The 16,410-nt window shown below is 44.0% G+C and overlaps 1 long non-coding RNA gene across 2 annotated transcripts; it reads left to right on the top strand.

Moving 5' to 3' along the window:
- The first annotated feature begins 7,576 nt into the window (after positions 1 to 7,576).
- On the top strand, positions 7,577 to 15,925 carry LOC124476924. 2 transcript variants are annotated; one of them, XR_006957069.1, is made up of 3 exons: positions 7,577 to 7,779; positions 7,997 to 8,524; positions 15,331 to 15,925. It is a non-coding gene; the product is annotated as an uncharacterized LOC124476924 (long non-coding RNA). The 2 variants fall into 2 exon arrangements; XR_006957068.1 differs by having other exon boundaries at positions 7,577 to 8,524.
- The last annotated feature ends 485 nt before the right edge of the window (positions 15,926 to 16,410 follow it).

The following is a 16,410-nucleotide window of genomic DNA, read 5'->3' as shown; positions in this document are numbered from 1 at the left end:
GCATGGAGTTTTTTCTTTTCTTTTTTTTTACTTACCTTTTCTTATGTTTTCCTCTGAAGTCCTCTAATGGAGACCTGGCTACCTGCTCTGTTCCCTCACACTGACTGCCTAACTTTTCTTGAATAACCTTTTCAAAGATAAGTAACTTTAAATAAATATGTTATGGACAATGTATATAATTAAAATCATGCATATAATAAAAAGTTAACAAACGGAAAACGCTGGGCTGTATAAAACTTGCCTGTAGGCGACTGTTGGTCAGTTGAAAGACTGACATAAATGTGATCTTGCAAACAACAAGTCTTTGGCCTCCTTGTCGCACATGGTACTTGAAGGTGTACTTCCTCTTACTACTAGTATCAGTGTCAGGCCCACGTGGTCGTCTGCGATTCACCTTGTGCTAGAATTAAAAAGACATGAAGTATTATGTATGTTACGTAATACGTAAAGCAAGACATTTACCATAGCATATCAGGCTAGCCGTCGTGTAGAGCTGTCAAGTTAAAGTCATTAAGTATGTGAGTAGGCTTTTGGTTAGGAGAATGAATAAGCCATGTGTATGCCTTTATGGGCACCAAATCGTCTGCCTCTCATAAGAGACAGCATAAAACTCTGTGAAGAGCTGGAGTTATCTTTGGTTTGTTAGGCTTGAACACTGCCTGGGACACGTCTCCTTGCACACCTTGCCCTTAACAGAAACAAACTTGATTCGTTTAACAGTCTGGTGGACATTAGTAACGCCCAGTAATATGCCCCTGACTGTAACCAGCTACGTTACAAAGTTACTGGCTACTGTTGCCAGCTAACATTATCCCGCTAGCTAACGTTAGGGACATAAAACGCTCAAATGCTTCAATTAATCTATCCGTGGTTATAAGGAGTAGCCTACAGCATTCATTTGGACCCATTCATGACTTTATCCGTTAAACAGAGTGAGCTATACTGTATGAACTGTAGCTAGTAAGACGACGCCAACCTACACGCCCCTCTGACTGTAACCGCTTAGGTAGATACTTTGTATACGGTTATTTCACTCACCTCTTTCGGTGGACCTTTTCCTTGTATGTGCTTTCCTCTCCGATTCACATATGGTTTCCCAGCATCCCTCAAAGACTTTGCTGCTCTGTCCTTCTATTCATTTATGTTCCATCTTCTTTTTTGCCGAGGTTTCGTCTTTTAATATCCGCAGCGGACATGAAAGCAACCGGCGTCTCCATTTTTCGTTAGTGGACATAAACGGTTTTTCCACGTGAGACTATTTTAAAGTTTAAAATACAGAGTTTTGGTTGCGCGAACACAACCCCAAAGTGATTCTGTATACAAAGTGGCACACATACATTCAAGTCACATGGTTATCTCCATATTTAGTTTTTTTGGACTTAAACAGTTGTTCGTCGCATGAACACATTTAATATTGTGTGTGATTGAAATTCATGTAGACTATGGCTACATTACAAAAGTGCAAGAACTGAGAGCAGTCCAGTGTGATCTCTCCATCTCTGGATAAACCACTATATTGTACTCGAGATCCGTTGTCCTGCGACCAAAGAGCGACTTAACGGCAACTTAGCCCATGGTACCAAATTTTATGTTTTCAGCCGACCAAGGTACAACGTTGTCCACGGGACCAAAAATAACCTATCCAACCGACCAAGGTACGACGTCGCGGCAACGTTGTCCACAGGTCTAAAAATAGGGTAACCAGCTGACCAAGGTACAACGTCGCGGCAACGTTTCCCAAGGGTCTAAAAATAACGTAACCAGCTGGCCAAGGTACGACGTTGTTGCAACGTTGTCCATGGGACCAACTGGCAACATTCCCTTTATAACGTTGCTACGACGTTGCCAGAAGGTAACATCGCGGGTTACCAACTGAGCACTTACTGGCAACATTGCCGCAACGTCATGTGTTAGCTGGGTAGGAGACATCAGGCTAGCTATGGGCTAACTTACCAGTCCCACCTGTAAAATCCCCCAAGATCATCCCTAATTAAATATTTTCCCCCACGTTACTTTTTCGTATTATATTATGTTTTGTGACACCCAACAACATGAAATACAATGGATAACAGTTTAAATGTTTATTACCAACAACCAAATAGCGCAAATTCGTTGGAAAAACCAACCTGCCATATGGCCTTTAAATGTATTTTTTTGAATGAGCACACAAGCATCAGCCTAATTAATGCAAACAGACTATTCTCCATTGTGTTGTCCATATATAAATAATTAAAATGTCATGTTTATGTTTCAGGTGTGAGGATTGAATCTCCATGCCGTGCAAGTTTTGTTGTTTTTCTGCTGACCGACGGCCTTGTCAGATATCACCAGCTTTGCCACAAAAGACATCACCATTGGCTGTGTGTCTACTCTGACTGTGTGTGTGTCTTCAAAACTCAAGGTGCTCTCAAGTCACATCTTTCCAGAAATCATTGTAAAGCTGCACCTCACCTATTGATCAGCAGTCTTTTACGTTTAGAATTGAATGTTGCAATTTTCAAAAAATGTGTTCTCATTTTTTAAACATCTGGGAAATCACCTTAAAATTCAAGAAACTATTCAATGTCCGTTTCTAGGTTGTGAGTTCAATTCAAACACACTCAACATTCAGCTCACGTAAAAGTATAAAGCACAAACAATATACAGTGAAAGATTTTATGACAGTCATTCTACCTGTTTGCGCTGAAGCTGGCATCGCTGATGAAAGTGTAGCTTCAACTTCATTCCAAGATGACTCAAGTTTTGTGTTTTAGGAAGATAGAGTAGATCATCTGGATTTTGAACAGGTTGAGCACAAAGTTGCATGTCTTTTCCTCTATGTAGATGGTTCTACATGTCACATGTAGTGCAATTCAAAAAATTGTTGAGGAAATCCGCTCAACATTTCTTGCTTTCCAGTCAGTTGCAGAAGTCCTGGAAAAGAACAACATTTCAACAGAAAACAATCTAGTTCAGGATATTGTTTATTCTGTATTTACTTCCAGTCCATTAGTGACTGGAACATCTGTAAAAGGTTATCTTTCTACTGACTACAGAAGGATCTGTTATTTTAAGCAAAACTTTTCTTTGATCGAGCCAGTAAAGTACCTGTATAGGTAGTACAAATGCTTTTGTCTATGTACTATTGCCAATAGGACTTGAAAGCCTGTTGAGATGTCCGGATTTTTTAGTTTTCAGACAAGAATACTTTGCTGGTGTTTATAGGTCTTTCCAGGATGGCCAGTACTTAAGGCAGAGTAGAGGTAGCACCGATGAAGGTGTAGAAATCAGTATAGCCCTGTACATAGATGAGTTTGAGGTTGCCAATCCTTTGGGAACTTTGCGGAATATCCACAAGATAGTTGCAGTGTATTGGGTCATCCTAAATTTACCTGCAATATTTAGGGGCGGTCTGACAGTCATTCAGTTGGCTGCATTAGGAAATAGTCATGATGTGAAAGAATTTGGTTATGAGAGGTTCTTAGAGCCACCCGTTAAGGATCTAAAGCTTATTGAGGAAATAAAAAATATTTATGAAATGGAATTAGTTTTTCACGATCGCTAAAACACATTTCTTGAAACAGTCAGCCATTTTCTCAAAACTGTAAACACAAAACCAAATATTCAAACTCCATTTCCAAAACCTCTGACTTCTGGCAAAATCAATCACTCGCTCCTAAACCATGTAACCTGTGCTCAAAATCAAACTATGCTTTCAGATCATAAACACAACCAATCAATATATAAACACTATGGAGCAAGCATTAGACACAACGCAAAAAATGGAGAACACAGTATCCAGGCCGTGTAGTTACATGTAAAGAAGAATTTGTTTACTATGTTTACACAGTAAATTAATTTACTGTAGCGATAAAGAAAATTGATTTTGGATTTTGAAACACTTGATTTTGGTGTTTCAACACCCATTGACACTTTCCTAATGTATGACTATGTTTAGCCTGTGTTCTGCACGTCTCTTTCACCAACCGTCTCTGGAGGAGGGGATCCCTCACTGAATTGCTCATCCCAAGGTTTATTTTTTTCCTCCTCAAGTGAGTTTTTCCTTGTCTTCCTTGAAGCTTGAGGTTGGCTGAGGGGCAATTCTATGGACATATGTGAAGCCCTCTTGTATGTGAAGCCCTCTTGTAAGGGATATACAAATACTGTCCATTTGATTTAATTTGAAAAGCAGGGCTCGACAATAACGATGGCCCGGGGCCAGTAAAAAGTAACGTCAGGACAGTTACAGTTTTTCGCGATTGCTTAAGCACGATTTTGATTATTTAGTTTTTCAAAACAACTCACACAATTAGCACAACCACACACCCAATGAGCAAACTATACACTAATTTAACAAAACCATATTGTGTCACCATATGAAACACACACGTTGCATATGACTCAATTCTGTTTGTACCAGTTACACACTGCTGTTGCAAACCTCAAACACTTTTAGCAATTCTACTTAGTGATTAGAGTAGTGTAAGTGAAGTACACAGAGAGTGCAAATATACAATAAATTCACCACTAAATTCAAGCCTACACAAGACCGATGCTGCAGACTGATGAAAATATAATTTATTTGTCTCCATATACCCACATTTTTCAACATGGAGAATCACAACAAAACATGTCACAGTTTTCATACGTAACTGCATCCTGTGTAAGCTATCGGACAAACAACATTGTATCCAGTACCAAAAAAAAGATCTGGAAAAAATGAAAATACAGTACAGAAAATGCTATACATCATCTCTCCGCCAAGCTGGATCTGGCCAGAGAATTTCATCGACATCACAGGCAATATCCTCATTGGCAAGGCAACGTGGGAAGAACCGTCTGGAATGTCGAATCCATCCTTGTACTGCCGCAGCGTCGATTTGGTCACAGGCCTCCTCCATGGCCTGAATGACGGGTACCTGAGCCTGGGGCCAGAGATCGTACACCTTCCACCGCCATGCCGAGAAAAACTCTTCGATTGGGTTAAGAAATGGAGAGTAAGGTGGAAGTTAAAGAACTGTGGATGGTGTTGAAACCAGTTCTGGACCAGAGCAGAGCGGTGGAATGACACATTGTCCCAGACGACAATGTATTGCATCTGGTGCATGTGGTTAACTGCAGTGATGATGTTTTGAAATCGGCCCAAAAATTTGAGGATGTGAGCTGTGTTATAAGGGCCCATGACGGAGGAGGACCCCATTCTGGGTGATGGCAGCACAAAGGGTGATGTTACCCCCACGTTGCCCCGGGACATTGATGATAGCCATCTGGCCAATGATATTTCTGCCTCTCCTTCTAACCTTTGTGAGGTTGAACCCTGCCTCATCTATATATATAAATTCCTGATGGATTGCCTCAGCATCCATCTGTAAAACTCTCTGAAATACAGTGAAAGACAAGATTGTGTTGTTCGGCATAGATTTAGTATGTTACATTTACATGTAAAAAGGTATGCAACATTAGAATGCTAAAGTGAACAATACATACCTCCACATACTCATGTCGCAGCCGTTTGACCCTCTCTGAGTTACGCTCAAAAGGCACTCGATAAATCTGCTTCATCATAACCTGATTTTTGGTCAGGATGCGTGCCAGTGTAGTAAGAGAGACCTGATTGACATTATGGAAAATGGCATGGTCGCCAATAATGTTGGCTTGGATTTCTCTGAGCCTTATTGCATTATTGACCAGAACCATGTTAACGATCTCTCTTTCTTGCTCTTGGATGAATATGGGCGCCCTTCCTCCTTGTCGTGCTCGACCCTCAATCCTATGTAGAACAAAATACATGTAACCTACTGTAAAATGTCACAGGAAAGGGTATCAAAAGTGCTGATATGGTGCATACAATAAGCAGCTGTAAACAGATGACTTTGTACCTGTTTTCTCGTCGAAAGGTCCTAATGACACATGCCACTGTGAATCTGCTAAGATTTGGCTAAACTCGTAGTCCAGCCTCCCTCAGCGTCAACCCAGGATTTACTACATGGTCAACAAGTGTGGCGCAAATTTCATTAGATAAATTTGGTCCTCTTCTTTGAGCCTCTCCTGCTTCAGGTCGGCCTCCGGCTCGGCCTCCGGCTCGGCACATGTGCTCATAGTGGTGCAAATCTGAGCCGTTGTTTTGCTCCTTAACTGAAGGTTTTGATAATAGTGCAATACTTAAGATTTTAGTGTTTATCCAATCGTGAAAAACTGTAAACTAGCAACTCACTGGCCCAATCGGGCCACTGCAAATTATTGATTGAAAAAAAAAAAGTTAACATCTTTCATATGTTTTGCTATCTGCTAAATGCACAAATAACTTTGCAGCTCGTGGGGCGCACGGTTGGCAAATCAAGAGTTGAGAAGTGAGTGATGAGACGTCATATTGTAATTCTCTAATGTCGATTAAAAAAAAATACAACTGGCGCGAGACAATAAAGTGAAGATGGCAGCAAAGTAGAGCTACGAGCTCAAACGAAAGTAACTTTTTTCATGGAACGAAGATGCACTGTGTTGTCTGTCGTATGTTGCCGTCTAAAGCGGACAAAAGTAGATATTTTTACCAAGGTACCGACCATTTTTCGAAAACAATCCCTGACCAGCCATGCTAGCAGACAGCACCTGGTTTGCGTGACAGCTAAACGGATGGTTGACTATCCATCTTACAGGCCGTTGACCATGCTGGTCAGGAATTTAAATGTAGATGCCCATCATGTTATTGCACGACTTATAACAAAGGCATATCACGTAATCAAGACGGGCCAGCCGTTCGCCTCGTTCCCTCAGGCTATTGAACTGCAGCAGAAGAATGGTGTCGACTTTGGTACTTGCTAGTATCATACTGATGAAATGCTATGGAAGTTTTTATATATTAGCTTTGACGGACCAGAGGTTTCAGTTTCTGTCAGACAGAGTTGTGCAGAGATGGCTGTCAGCAGGGAAGAGAGCACGTCATGTTTGAGGTTAAAGTCAATTGTTTTGCTGACTATTACCTTTTTATTTTTTATCACTAGAAATGTGATTTCATTGTTGTTATTTTTATATTCAGGATGTGTTTAATAAATGGTTAAACATATTAGGGCGATTCTTAGACTACGAGCACTTTCATGTCCTTTGATCATATTTCATGAAAAACATTACATTTTTGAAAATTCACACTTTCATAGTTAACTTTACAATGAAAGTACTTAAGGGACTTTTTACCGGTAGTCTACGATGATTTTCTCACCTTTTTAAACCTTGTTATAGATGCAAATATTGCTGTTTGTGCTTGTCCCACACCCAGACTTCTGATCTTCAATAATGAAAATTAAGTGTAAAAAATGATTTATCTTTTAATTTTTTTTATGTGACTGAATAAAGAATCAGTAAAAAATCAAAACATAATTGTGGTATTTAAGGTCAGACAACTATTACTGTGATTTTATATACAAAATGTAGTTGTCCCACATTTTTGCCATCATTTCCACCACAACACTGTAATGTCTCTTTAAAAGGTCTTAATGAAAGATTGTTTGGGTAGTTTCTATGGAGATGAACAGTGACATCACAGCACGGTATGACCGGTTAATGAAGAAAGTGAAACAGACTGACTCCCCAAATGCCAATGTAACCAGGGTGAAACAGCGTTTTTTAGTTGTGTTGAAATGTCACCAATGCTGATTTAAATGTACCAGTATATGTTTAGGTACATTTGGTAACCTGTTCCTTTGTTGATGTGTTTTTGTACCTGTACTGTAGCTTTAAGAGAAGTCCGTGTTTTGTGACGTGTGTGTGGCGCCAAAGCTCAGAAGTCTTTTTACTGTCTGAGCGGAGGTATGTTGTTGTGTTTCTCGTCATATTTTAGCATATAGGTCGTTTTGTGTACAATGAAAATGTTTAATGTGTAACTAAGTGTGTTGTGAATTAAGTGTGTGAACATGTTACAGCGCTGTTTTGTTAGCTAGCACTTAGTAAATGCACTTTTTGAGAGTTTTTGTTGTGTACATGTGCGTCCGGGTATTACAGTGTTTCCTCTTTATTTGTTTGCTAGGAGGGAATGTTGGTCCCGACTACGACCGTTTATACTATTGACACGTTGGTTTCTTTGGCTCATACAGGTATGAATGTTTTATGTTCTTTATATTATCGATGCTGGTTATGTTTGTGTATATGCAGTGAAGTGCATCTAGTATGTTATTCTATTTATTTTCATATTATTTTATACGTCGTCAGAAGGCTTTTTACTGTCTGAGCGGAGGAGGGAATGTTGGTCCCGACTACGACCGTTTATACTATTGACACGTTGGTTTCTTTGGCTCATACAGAAGCGAATAAATGAGAGAAAGCCAGCCTCCTTTGTGGTCCAGTCTCCCATCCTTCCATTCATCCAACATTCACACCCCCCCAGAACACAACGCAGACGATTACGCCGTTAACGGATGTGCACTTCTATATATTAACACAAGAACTGTTGCACACCCGTTACATTGGTGCCGTGACCTTTCAAGGATTGGTTTAAAGGACGACATCACCTCGTTCGCCGAGGAAGCTGCTGCCACTGGCCCTTTGTGGTACTGAGGTATTTCCGTGGAGAGTGCTCAGGGTTTTATTTTATTTTGAATGGACAATTTATTTTTTTATATAGGCCTATCCACATGTGTCGATGCTGAACGAAGTAGGTGTTTGCACATTGTGGACCTTTTGTACCATCTCAGTGAACTGATTGAGTGCTAAAAAAAAAAAAAAAAAAGGGCAGTTACAGCACGTTCGTCAATTGTGAAATGTAAAGTACTGATTTGATGCTGTATATATGTTTGCCAATTGATATGCTCTTTTAGTACTGTCATTTCGTGCTCCCAATTTATCCATTGTGATTTCATTGAACAGTTTTTTTCTTCCATTGTGTTGATAAGGTGGCATTTAATATGGCAGAGGGCAGAACATACTCACTGGGTAGTGGGGGTGATGATGCTGAGCGCGTTTCTTTTGAGTGCCAGTTTGGTGTGGGGAGGGGATTTTTGAATCAGCCCTCAGAAACCAGAACACCAGGGCCTGGAGTCACGGCGTTGGGCACCCCCCAGTTGACCTCAACTCGGTATGTAGACCGTGCCATGCCGAGCCACTTCAATCAGAACCCAGACTTAGGTTCGCTCATTACACAGTTAGCTGAAAAGCTGGGTGAGTCCATTACAGCTCAGCTACAGGCTGATAGGAGCACAAACAGCACAAGTATTCCTCTGCCAACAGAGACAACACTGCCTAATGTCAGTGTAGTGCTGCAATCAGCCGCAAAGGAGCCTCCCTTATTCAGGGGTGATGGCTCAGATAAATTTACAGTTCACGAGTGGGAAAATCTCATGACCCTGTATTTAAAGAGACGTGCCATCCCAGTTCACGAGCAATCCCAAGAGATCCTGGCAAAGCTTATGGGCAAAGCAGGAGATGTGGTGAGAGTAAAGCTGCGTAACACATCTATCGATCACGCTACAAATCCACATGTGATTTTTGATACTCTGAAACAACATTTCAGTGAACTATCATACTCAAGCATGCCCCTGTCAGATTTCTATAACACGCTGCCCACACCAGGTGAAGATGCTATGGAGTATTGGGTTAGGCTAAATAAAACGGTGGATGTAGCTGACGAGTGCTTGAAAAGGCAGGGTCGTAGCATTGATGACCCGGGCCATGAGGTCAGCATGATGTTTATCAAACACTGCCCAGACCAGTCTCTCTACAGTGTTTTCAAGTTCAAGTCTGCTGACAAATGGTCGGCCTGTGAAATTCAAGATAGGCTCGATGAGCACATGCAGGATAAGAAATCAAGATCTGCAGCTGCAAGACCACTAAAGCCTAGTGTTGTAGAGCACAGAGCTAATTCGTGCCACGTACCTATACTTGAAGAGGCACCTCTCTTGAACACTGCTGCTCCACCGAGACAGCCTCCAGCCCCTTTGACCACTGCTGGTGTCGACAATGATTGCATGAAGAGTTTGGTAAACCTGTTGGACCGGCTGGTCACAGTGCATACCCAAGTGCCTTCCAACCCCGGCACCCAAGCTGCCATGCCACGCTCTTCCCAGAGAGTGTGCAGGGTCTGTGGGGCTCCTAATCATTCCACTTTGTCACACTGTAATCACGAGAACCTGTGTTTACAGTGCTTGTGTCCCGGTCACTGGAAGAGGGACTGTCCTCAACGGACGAACCAGCACTGCTTTCAGCACAATGGCCGTGCTGGTAACCACAACCAGCAGCCTAACCAGCGCCGCTCTCAGCCTGATGATAGCGCTGGTGGCCAGTCTCAGCAGTTAAACTGTTAAACCCACACCTTGAGGGGCCCGGTGTGGGTTACGTAAATGGAACCCCTTCTGAAACCTGTGACCTAGCTCAGTTATATGAAGAGAGCTGTGCCAATGCACCTAAGGGTACAAAAATAGCCATTCAAGCTACCCAGAGAATCAAAGCTTTCGGAGAGCTGTTTTATGCTCCAGTCCTCGTCAACCACAGTGTGCAGCTTAAAGGCATGTGGGACTCTGGCTCTATGGTATGTAGCATCAGTGAGGAAGCAGTAGAGAAGCTCAGATGTGCTGATGTTTTGCCAGAGAAGCGGTACCCCGAAGAGAACATTGTCTTGATTGGTTGTGGTGGTCTGAAGACCCAGCCTGAGGGCTTTTATGACTTGGAGATGCAGCTGTATGGTGTTCCATGTATTGTATCCACTTTGGTTGTGTCTGGCCAGCAGGATGATCTCATATTGGGCTCGAATATCATCAAATATGTCACTCATGTCCTGAAAGGTGGTGACGAGTACTGGGATCTTGCATCTTTTCATGACCATCAATCTGACCCCGAGATCGGTCACTTCTTGTCCATGTTCACAAATGTCGAGCGCTGGAAGGGGAGCGCAGTCCCTGAAAAGATAGGAACGGTTAAGCTCACCCAGGCTGTGACCCTCCTACCCAAGCATGAACACTTGGTTTGGGGCAGACTCCCTGCTAAGTCGCCTATGTCACCTGGCAGCACTGTTGTCGTGGAGCAGACCAACTCAAAAGCCATGCCACGAGGTGTCCTAGTGGGTCGTCTTGTCACACCTCTCTGGGGTGATAGATGGGTGCCAATGACTGTTGTGAACCCATCTGACAAAGCGATTACACTGAAGAGGAATTGCAAGTTGGCTGATGTGTTCCCGTGCTTGGCAGTCGAGGATCTTGATGTTTTCCAGGGCTCACAGGCAGCTTCGGAGAAAGAGCAACCTGACACTGAGAAACGACAGCATGATGCTTCTTCCGGTGCTAGTCTTTCATCCCAGTCCGGCAAAAGTCTGTCAGAGTTGGGTCTAAGCGACGTCGATGTAGCCTCATGTCAGGTTAGCGAAGCTTGTAGGTCCCAGCTCAAGCAACTGATAACTGACTATCAAGACATCTTCTCCAAGCACTCGCTTGACTGCGGTGAGGTCAAGGGTTACGCACACCGCATCCGTCTCACTGACGATCGCCCGTTTCGCCTACCATACAGGAGAGTCCCTCCAGCCCACTATCAGAAGTTGAGGCAGGCTCTCACTGATATGGAGGAAAAGGGAATCATCAGAAAGTCCACAAGCGAATATGCGTCTCCTTTGGTGATGGTGTGGAAAAAGGATGGTGGGTTGCGGGTTTGCAATGACTTCAGGTGGTTGAATGTCAGAACCATAAAGGATGCACATCCCCTGCCTCACCAGTCAGACTGTCTCGCTGCCCTTGGTGGCAACTGCTTCTTTAGCACGATGGACCTCACCTCTGGCTTCTTCAACATTCCGATGCATGAAGACGACAAGAAGTACACAGCTTTCACGACTCCTCTCGGGCTGCATGAATACAACCGCATGCCACAAGGTCTGTGTAATAGCCCTGCTTCCTTCATGAGGGTGATGACTGGTATCTTTGGGGACATGAACTTCACAAAGCTTCTGTGTTATCTTGATGACCTTCTTGTCTTTGCCCCAACGGAGGAAGAGGCTCTGTCCAGACTCGAAGCAGTGTTTCAGAGGTTGCGGGCGAACAACCTGAAACTGGCTCCTAAAAAGTGCCACCTTCTGCAGAAGCAAGTCCGGTTCCTTGGCCACATCATCAACGGTGGGGGTGTGTCCGTCGATCCAGCCAAGGTGGAAGTAATCAACAGCATGCAGGTACAAGACCTCATGGATACAGATGGATGCACGCCTTCTGTTCGAAGACTCAGATCATTCCTCGGCATGGTGTTCTACTATCAACACTTTATCCCCAACCTGTCTTCCACTGCAAAGCCGCTGTTCGCACTTACAGCTGGTCAGAAGAGGCGAGGGAAGTCAGCTAAGGGTAGAAAGCCCCAATCGGCCTACCGTAAACTCACTGCTGCGGATTGGACAGAGGAATGTGTGAGCGCTTTTGAGCACATGAAGGCCAGGCTGTTGGACTGCGTCATGCTGGCTCATCCGGACTTCGATGAACCATTTATCTTGTCAACAGATGCGTCTTTGGATGGACTTGGTGCGGTACTCTCCCAAGTGCCCCGAGGAGAATCCAAGGCCAGACCGATTGCTTTTGCGAGCAAGACCCTCAGCGCATCACAGCGGAAATATCCAGCTCACAGGCTGGAGTTCATGGCCCTGAAGTGGAGTGTGTGTGAAAAGTTTAGTCACTGGCTGAAGGGTCATAGCTTCACCATTTGGACTGATAATAATCCACTTACTTACCTTCTAACAAAGCCGAAGCTAGACGCATGTGAGATCCGCTGGGTGTCTAAGCTGGCGTCGTACACCTTTGATCTCAAACACTTACCTGGGAAGAAAAATGTGGTGGCAGATGCCTTGAGTCGCGATCCCTTTGCGAGAACCATTGGCCAGAGGCTGCTCAAGGAGCCATATTCCACTCTGACTCAGGAAGCCGATGAGGTGGAAGGGGATTCTGTGCAGGATGTTTTCAGGCTCAGCTGCCAGTCTCAAACCCTCAGACTGGAAAACCATCCACTACCCAGGACGGGGTACGACACAGCCGAGATCAGAGCTCTCTGTCAGGCCCACTGTGCCTGGAATGACACGGCAGAGTCCAGGGCACTCTTCTTGACACAAAAAGTCCAACAACGCTCAAGTGGTCAAGATGCACTGCCCATGTTCTCTGCCCAGGAGCTACAGCTGGCTCAAGAGCAAGATCCAGTTATCTCCAGGGTGTTGCCCTTTGTTTCTGCCAGGAGACGACCGTCTAGGCGAGAAAGGCATGGTGCTGACTCGAAGGTCCTCAGATTGTTGAAGCAATGGGAAAGGCTGGAAGTCCATGATGGAGTTCTGTATCGGGTCTCAAGAGATCCAGTTTCCAAGCAGCGACGATCCCAATATGTGTTGCCTCAGAGTCTAAAGGACAAAGCACTGTCCGGCATCCATGATCTGGCAGGTCATCAGGGCCAGGATCGTACTCTTTCGCTTGCAAGACAGCGTTTCTATTGGCCTGATATGGAAAAGGATGTGAGGGCACATGTAAAATGCTGTCAGAGATGTGTGTTTGGGAAGTCACCGGAACCAGCTGCTCGCGCTCCTCTGGAGAGCATCAAGAGCTCAGCTCCAATGGAGTTAGTGTGCATGGATTTCTGGACTGCCGAAGACAGCAAGCAGCGGTCCGTTGATGTTTTGGTGGTCACCGACCACTACACCAAACTCGCTCATGCCTTCCCTTGTGCCGATCAAACGGCAAAGCAGGTCGCAAGGAAGCTTTGGGATAATGTGTTCTGTGTTTATGGTTTCCCGGCGAGGATACATTCCGACCAGGGCGCCAATTTCGAGAGCAACCTGATTGCGGAGCTCCTCCGTTTGGCTGGTGTTGCAAAATCCCACACGACAGCTTACCATCCGATGGGCAATGGGGGTACCGAGCGATTCAACCGCACCTTGGGCAACATGCTCCGAGCCCTTCCCCTAAAAGAAAAACAGCAATGGCCACAACAAGTCCAGACCCTCACGTTCGCATACAACGCCACCGTCCACGAGACGACGGGTTACGCTCCATTCTTCCTCATGTTTGGGCGTGTCCCTAGGCTGCCGGTGGACGTCATGTTCAGGCGGGTTCTGGACGACCCTGAAGTTGCTGACTACGACACATATGCAAAATCCCTGCTTTCTTGCTTGAAAAGTGCTATGGAGATCGCTCAGAAACATACTTCCTCTGAGCAGCAGCACCAGACCCGACAATACAACAAACGAGCCAAGGGCACCTTCCTGTCAGTGGGAGATCGTGTGTTGGTGTCAAATAAAGGGGGACGAGGAAAGAGGAAGTTAGCCGACAAATGGGAAGATGGAGTGTACACAGTGGTTGGAGTGAATCCAAGTATCCATGTCTACAAAATACAGGATGCCGTGGGACACACAAGAGTTGTGCACAGGAATCTCTTACTGGAAGTGAACTTCTTGCCTCTCCCTGGATTGGACCAAGCCGAGTCTGCTGATGCAACTGATCAGTCGTGGGCTGAAGAGGAGTCTGATAAGGAAGATCGCGTCTCTGATGATGATGAAATGGCTTCAGTGTCTGGAGAATTGACTCAGGGTGAACATGCCCAGGACGTGTCAGATTCCAGAGATGAAGAGGAGCTCTCAATCTCATCACTTGACGACTCACCTGAGTCCGAGTTGGCTGTTGCAGAAGAGCATGCTCAGCCTAGTCCAGCACTCTGTCCTGCTGCTGTTATCAATGACTGTCCATCCATCTCAGTCGCTCCACACAGAGACACAAGGCCAGCCCAGCATGCTGACACCTCAGGTTGCACTGACTCTCATGCACACGCTGAGGATGATGGCATTGTCAGAACACGTGCTGGAAGATTGGTGAAATCAGTGAACAGATTGATAGAATCTATGGTTCAGAAACCATTGTTTGAAAGGTCCAAGTTTTTTATGGACGGCCGTTCCCAGCTGTTTTAAAAGTTGGGCGTGACTAAGTGTTGAAAGTGCTTATGTGATACATTTTCAAAAGGGGCCAACTATGAGGTTTTATAAACCTGCAAATGTCTATGGACTATGTATTTTGGGCCAAATGCTGTGTGACGTACGAGGCGTCACATCAAACTAAGGGGAATCTAGAGATTTGATCAACCTCTTTCTTTCCTGAACCTTGTGTTAAGGTAGCTTTCAAGTTGACTATGTGGACAAGGTCCATTGTTCATTTGTGCCAGGTTGTGTCAGTGCTAGACTTTTTGTACGCCTGTGAAGACATCCTTAAATCAGGATGTTGGTGAATTTCAGGAGGGGTGTATGTAACCAGGGTGAAACAGCGTTTTTTAGTTGTGTTGAAATGTCACCAATGCTGATTTAAATGTACCAGTATATGTTTAGGTACATTTGGTAACCTGTTCCTTTGTTGATGTGTTTTTGTACCTGTACTGTAGCTTTAAGAGAAGTCCGTGTTTTGTGACGTGTGTGTGGCGCCAAAGCTCAGAAGGCTTTTTACTGTCTGAGCGGAGGTATGTTGTTGTGTTTCTCGTCATATTTTAGCATATAGGTCGTTTTGTGTACAATGAAAATGTTTAATGTGTAACTAAGTGTGTTGTGAATTAAGTGTGTGAACATGTTACAGCGCTGTTTTGTTAGCTAGCACTTAGTAAATGCACTTTTTGAGAGTTTTTGTTGTGTACATGTGCGTCCGGGTATTACAGTGTTTCCTCTTTATTTGTTTGCTAGGAGGGAATGTTGGTCCCGACTACGACCGTTTATACTATTGACACGTTGGTTTCTTTGGCTCATACAGGTATGAATGTTTTATGTTCTTTATATTATCGATGCTGGTTATGTTTGTGTATATGCAGTGAAGTGCATCTAGTATGTTATTCTATTTATTTTCATATTATTTTATACGTCGTCAGAAGGCTTTTTACTGTCTGAGCGGAGGAGGGAATGTTGGTCCCGACTACGACCGTTTATACTATTGACACGTTGGTTTCTTTGGCTCATACAGAAGCGAATAAATGAGAGAAAGCCAGCCTCCTTTGTGGTCCAGTCTCCCATCCTTCCATTCATCCAACATTCACACCCCCCCAGAACACAACGCAGACGATTACGCCGTTAACGGATGTGCACTTCTATATATTAACACAAGAACTGTTGCACACCCGTTACACCAAGTCAAAAAAGCAGATGGCAACACCACCACACACTCTAAGAAGAACTTTGGTTTTCCATAATACTCTTCTTGCTGAGCTGAGAGACAGATATGAAAATCTCTCCTCCGAGAAAGACAAACAACTTATTTCGAAGATAATGGCAGGAAAGATCCTCAAGAAGTATCGCCTACTGAAAATGGCTAGAACAGAATTTGGCTTCTCAGCCAAAAGAATGAGAAATAATGAAAAGAGGTCAGCAGCACTTAAATACACAAGGAAGAAGCAAAAAAACAGCATCAGCAAAGACACAGAAGAGAAAATCAAGCAATTCTTAGAAAGAGATGAGAACAGCAGAGCAACAACTGGTAA

The sequence above is a fragment of the Hypomesus transpacificus genome, chromosome 14, assembly GCF_021917145.1.
Source record: "Hypomesus transpacificus isolate Combined female chromosome 14, fHypTra1, whole genome shotgun sequence".
Taxonomy (NCBI): Eukaryota; Metazoa; Chordata; class Actinopteri; order Osmeriformes; family Osmeridae; genus Hypomesus; species Hypomesus transpacificus.
This window is presented reverse-complemented; position numbering and strand designations above follow the sequence as displayed.